Source organism: Trifolium pratense, linkage group LG7, assembly GCF_020283565.1.
Source record: "Trifolium pratense cultivar HEN17-A07 linkage group LG7, ARS_RC_1.1, whole genome shotgun sequence".
Lineage (NCBI taxonomy): Eukaryota > Viridiplantae > Streptophyta > Magnoliopsida > Fabales > Fabaceae > Trifolium > Trifolium pratense.
This window is the reverse complement of record NC_060065.1, coordinates 55,068,631-55,075,315: the sequence shown is the minus strand read 5'-3', so window position 1 is coordinate 55,075,315 and position 6,685 is coordinate 55,068,631. Positions and strand designations below refer to the sequence as shown.

Below are 6,685 nucleotides of genomic sequence, written 5' to 3'. Positions count from 1 at the left end.
TAGAGAGTAAATAATATATTATTTTATTCAAATTTTTTTAAATACCTCGGGATATACAACATTTACGATAGATTTTTTTTATAATCAGATTTTTTTTTATTTATACAGTAGAAAAATGAATTAAAAATGTCCACTACATCAAGATACTTTCAACAAATTAAAATGTCCATATTGATCCCCCTTACATAAAACCAGCACAAAAAAATAAAATAATAATAATTAAATTGAGCCATCAAAATGCAGCAGCAGCACCACTTTTCAAACACAAGTTGAATTCAATACACACTCAACAGGATTCTAATGGATTGCATCAAGTTGTGAGCACAAGAGAAGCCTGATCTTTTGATAATAGAAACAAAATTTTGTTACGAAGAAATGTATACTCTAATACAAATGGCAGAGAGTGATAATCCACTAATCCTATTGGGATAGTAGAAACAATTTTCATCCATGAACAACAGTGTTATTTTTATATGTACTGTGTTGTCATATTATTTGACATAGACTAATGAAAGCTAGCACATTAGCCTTGTAATGACTAATTTAGGGTATGTGAGTGGTGCAAAGAAGACAAACAAGTTGGCATATCTTTGAATATGATCATTGAACCAAGAAATCTCGCCTCTGAGCATACAAATTGAAGAGGTGAAACAATGTGATGGGTAGTGGTAGACAATATGTGATATATTCCTTCATATTTGTTATATATATCTCTTTTATCATATCTTCAATTCTTTCTCTTGTAATAGCTTTTCTAATCATTTTACCCCTCTCTTTTACAATAATTCTGCAAGGCAAAGTTAAAAGAAAGGAAAACATGAGATATCCAAAGAAAAATGAAAATAAATGCATTCCACATTTTGGCCAACCATACTAACCTGCAACTTTAATTGGCAAAAAAGCTCAGTCTATAACCACACTCCCTTTGAATAGGCCAAACTTATTAACTTATTCCACTTCAAAAAAGAAGTGTAGGCCAATCTTTTTCACTCAATAAGAAACTTTCAAGTGATCATTAAACCAAGAAAATCCATTGAAAAGATTATAATATGCATTGATAAAGAAATTGTGAAAATTATAAGTAAAATGTAACACCAAATTTTCAATAAAAGTCAAAACAAAAAATTATGAGATCTAAGACAATATAGCAATAATAAAACAATGTAAATCAAATAAAAAAACAAAATTATAACATGTTGAATATTGAAGCCAGAAAAACAGGGTCTGAAAAGAAAGAAAAAACAAAAAATTATAACATGTTGAATATTGAAGCATAATGACATATAGCATATCCTTTCCATACTACTATGATTACAACATTAATACAAATGGAACAATATGAATGGATTATATTGGAGCAAACTATAAGTCAATACAAAATCATAAAAATTGAAAATCCATGTACCTGGGTTTCCAAGTTCTCAAACTCTGCCAAAACTTCCTCTTCATCTTCTACTGATAATTCCTCCCTAAGTATTGCATGAATTTCCTTCAAATTCAACAAAATAATGTAAACCATCAGCAAGTTTCAAATATAAACAAACAAACAAACAAACAAACAAACAAAAAAAATGCAGGAGATGGGAATTGCCAAAGAAAAAGTAGCAGCTAAATAGTAACAACACAAAAAGCTCAATCAAACCAGTACAACTTTAATCCCTAATTCCAACCCCCAAAAAATTGTAATGAGTCTGGAGGTGGAAGTCAGTTTTGAAAAGCAGTGAGAGTAAGGATAAATAAGGGTGAACTCAAACTTACATTGCATCCATAAGCTTTAGCTTCAGCAGTTTCATCCATAAGTTTCTGAATATCCTCGATGTTTATCTCGCTTTGTATGGCTTTCATTGCATCATTACCGGCCTTCAAACTTTCAAACACCGCCATTTGTTTGCCTGCCAGTTCGATATCTGCTAACTAAACCAAGGAAATAAATGTAAGTATCTCTTTTAGACAAAAACAAAGAAGAAAACTTTTTTAATAAATGACAGAGAAGAGTAAGCCATTACTTGTTGCTCAACGTTTATTTCAGGCGTCAACTTGCTTCAACAATTCTTCTCGTGTCTTTTTTTTCTTCATTGCCAGCAAGGCCCTATCTTTCTTCTTTTCAAGAATCAAGTTTCGTGCAGCTTGCTTTTCTGCTTCAATAACAGCATCAAGCTGGAAAACAAAGAACACATATAGTAAATAACTCAAGCAAGGCAATGTCCTATCTAAAAATGCTACTTCATCAACAACCAGATAATCAAGAGCCATAAGTTCATCCCATCCCAGTTAATAACCAAAAAAAGTGCAAGCATCAGCAAAGATCACCAAGGCAATTTTGACAACATTTTGTACTTGCTGCAATTCAATTTTTGGCATGTACCAAGGCAAGTCAGAAATATACTTATTCAATTAACAGTTGGCATATGAAAAAAGGAATCTAAATGGAAACAGTAGAAAAATGAATTCAATTAACATGCTAGTACACCATTTTGATTAATACTTGAGTTCAATTATTATTTTTATCTAAACTTCTTCAGTTCAATTTTTCAATTCCCTTTGAACCCTAAAAATGAAATTATGAGAAATTTGACACTGACAATGAGAGTAGAAGAACATATATGTCATTATTCAACATGCTTCAATATTCAACATGTTAAAAATGCAGTGGTTAGGAACTTTGTAGAAACACAATCTATAAGAAATAAACACTCAGTACACAAAGAGTTAGATATGATTAAAAGGAAAATGAACTATAACAATAGCATAAAAAACACATTTCTATACCTTTCTCAGCCTTAAGATCAGGAATAAATAAAGAAATAGCAAACACCTCCAAAATCCCATGTGCATTTTTCCCATTGCATCACAGCCAGTAATCCACTAAAGTTGCCTGAGCTGCATAATTTTGGTGTGAAAACTTGGATTGTCATCATGTATTTATATTTATATGCTATCAATAAAGGATACATATCGAAAAAGGAAATAAATTACTTAGTGATTCACACATAGTTCCATTGCATCCATCACAACTTTCTTTGTAGACATTTTATCAAACACCTACAATGCATTTTATCTCAATTACTAATTCTATTTCTATCCCCACTAAACTACACTTTTATTGCTTCAAACAATGATACATCACACAACAAACTTATAGCAGATAACACCAAATAAAACAGAGAAGGAGTTCTGTAAACAGTAGCAAAACAAAAACAATGGAGAAGGACTGCCTGTGGGGTTTTCCATGATGATGCAACTTACCCAAACAAAACCTAATTTGCAATCTGATCAAACAATAAAACATTCAACAAAAGAATATAAATATCATAACAATAGTCAATAGAGAAGTTAGAACACTAACCTGCAACCTTCTCCATGTTTATCGTTATACACCATCACGTCAAACCAAACAACACCATGTTGTTCTCAACCTGTGCATCGCAAGTCTTCCCCATCCCCAATTTATAGGCCACTGGATAAGTAGAAATCCAATTAGGAGGGAAAATTATGGAGAATTCAAAATTCAAATAACCCTAAACTTGTTTGAGGGGGAAATAATAAGGGGAAATTCTACCTCCACTAGATCAACCCACCCCAGATGAACCTCTCAATAACACAAGGATGGAATTCGACCAGATTCAATGAATTTTCTGAATCACAACCCTAGCATATGCAGTCTCGCAGAGCTTCTTCTAGACACAGAACGCAAAAAAAAAAAAAAAAAAACAAAGAAATTATCCCACGCAAAAACCACACACCATGGCCCACCAACAATCATCCGACGTGGCATACTCCATTGCAATCTACAGTGGCCAAAAGAAGAGCTATCTTGCAGAGGAAGCGTGGAGAAGAAGAGTCGATACTGTTACAAACAGTACCATAAAAGGACAAAAACAAGACACGATATATAAAAAACAAAAACGCCAGTTAATAAAAGAAATCTTATTAATTAAGTAATTAAATTAAATTAAATTAATTAGATTAAAATCATTATTAACGTGGACGAAGGAAAGCAATGAACAGTGTAAAAAATGCTGTTACGCTTTGTCAGGTGTATAGATTGCCATTTTTGCTGCATATTATTTGTTTTTTTAATCATAGTTTGATAGTATATAGTATATATCCCAAACAAAGTTGATGTTTGGCTAAATTGCACTTTTTCCTCTTAACTTTCAAAAACTTGTGATTTTAGTCGTCTAATTTTCAAAATAACATTTATGACCCCTTATGTTTAGTTGTTTACCCTCTTTTGCAAAAGCTCAATTTTGATCAATTCAACGCTGACATGACAAGTCATTTAAGTGGCTTAGAAGTTAGATGTCACGTCAGCTTCTTTTGCTACCTAATAATTAAAAAATAATATATAAAATAAAACTAATGTGAGAGAATAAGGAAGTCTGATTTGTATCTACTTTACTAATAAATAAATTTGTGAAACACACATGAATCAATTATCTCCATAATCCACTTATCTGCACAATCCACTTTTGCAGCAGGATCCAAAACACATGAACCACTTTTTCATTTGCAGCAAGCCAGCAACACTTATAAACCATACCCATTATCACTAACTATTATGCACAATACACCATACACCACTCACTCACTATATGTATTAACCACCTACTCTACACATGCCAAAACATTTGCCATTTAAGTGGAATCTTTACGTCATCCATCAATCGTGTGTTTCCTCTTTTCCCTATCAAGTTCACCTACACAAATTCTATTTTACTTATTTGAGAAACAAAAATTGTAAGGGAAAATGTTTGAATTAATCTGAAAATTTATTTGTATAAAACCAAAAATGATGATGTAAATATTATTATCCTTTGGAGCATGGATCGTAAATAGGTATATAGGGGGGAGGGTGTGTGTGCGCGCATGGTAGCAATTGCGTTCCTCGTGTCAATTTATTTTTTCTTCTTTTATCACCAATTTAATCTGGTCTGGAAATTAGTTCTGGCATCAAGTACTTCAAGCCCCTTTCGATCACAATTATGAATGATCAAATTGTGGTACTCCTTATCAAGTTTAGCGTCAATCACCATGAACCAACTAGCTATCAATGTTCCTCTTATGAACTTAGGTAAGATTAACATGTGATAGGATACAAGAGTGACAATTAATTCAATGGATTGGAAGTTTGGAACATGACACGTAAATCATTTTTAGGATAAATTGGGTGAAGCTATGCTTAAATAGTTTGCACCCGCTTTTTATTTTTTTATAACTAGGCAAAGGTGCGTTTTTAGATAAAAATAAAGAAAAAATGAGGAAAATTACAGAACAGGGGGACTAGACCAAAATTCACGATAAACAGACAATGGCTTAAACAACATCTGTCTCATTAAAAATCTTACCAGAAAAATCCAATGGGATAAAACCTAAGTGAATGGAAAAAAAATACAGAGCGTATAAAAAACGAGCCCTTAAAGAACATCAACAAAAACGATAGTCAGAAAGACCTTGTTCAAACCTACTTTAGGAAAATAAATAAATAAATAAATAAAACATGAAACGTACGGCATGCTCTAGAATCTGAAAATTGATCCCTCTATATCTTGTCAACAACTGCCAAGACTTAATTAGTTAATTTCATAGTAGTGTTAGTTAGTTATTGTTAGTGGATTCTTCAATCATCTTCATTCTTGTCCCACGTGGATATCCCACATATCTATTAGAAGCTATAAGCTGCCAAGTGTTTGGATTATTCATAAGATTTTAGTTTGCATGAACAAGACTACACTACTCTATATGATGTACTGACTAGTAAAAATTAATAACTCATAGTAAAAATTATTTTTAAAAGTATCTAATTTTGTATTGATGTTGCTTTTAGTATGCTAAATGTAAGAAAAAAACTTCTATGATCTAAGTTTTTTTCATGGTTTCCTGCAAGTGAACAAAAACTACAAACTATTAACGAATAATATCTTGAAGAGATTAAAGCTACTAGTAAGTGTAATTAGTGAGGAGGAAAGTATTTCTGCACAAGGATTAATCTCTCGTGCTAAGTCTTTGGCAACCAAGCGAACCAAGATCTTTTCAACCATCATGCACTACCTAGTAAGCCCATTAAACTCATTTCATAAAAGTAACTATTTGATCGATATGAGATGATTCAGATCTTCAAATTTAAAATATTGATTTTAAAATATGAATTGTTCAATATCAATTTAATAGTTATTGATATGTTGACTACGTGAATTCGCAATCTACAAGGAATCTAAATTCCATAATGTGTATTAATTTAATTCCCTTTTGAATAGGATGGCATGAAGTGGGAGAGGCTTCCCATTAAATTTTTCAAAGCACATTACAATAGCTTGGGGGAGAAACTTCAAGAGGTAGATCCCAATCTTGTAGGAATGGAATTGGCTTTAAGTTGCACCAAATCATTCCCAATCAACAATCTTGATCAAGACCTTAAACATGGTCTGAGCACACTTGAGGAGCATGTTAACCTAACCATTAAAAATGCTAAACACACCTTCCTAGGTGGTGGTGGTTCACTTACTGTTCCTGAATCCAATCCCAAAAACATAACACATTTTCTTCAATCCCTTCAAACCATTCCAACATTTCACCAAGAATTACCCATCTTTTTCTTCCTATTTGGTGCCAAACTCCTTCACATGAAATCATCAACCGAAGGTCCAACTAATGCTGAAGCCCAGCCCGCTAAGAAAAAAGAAAA

At 32.4% G+C, this 6,685-nt stretch overlaps 1 pseudogene; it reads right to left on the bottom strand.

The window, feature by feature from the left end:
- Positions 1 to 3,889, bottom strand: LOC123895425 (annotated as a pseudogene).
- Between the last annotated feature and the right edge of the window lie 2,796 nt (positions 3,890 to 6,685).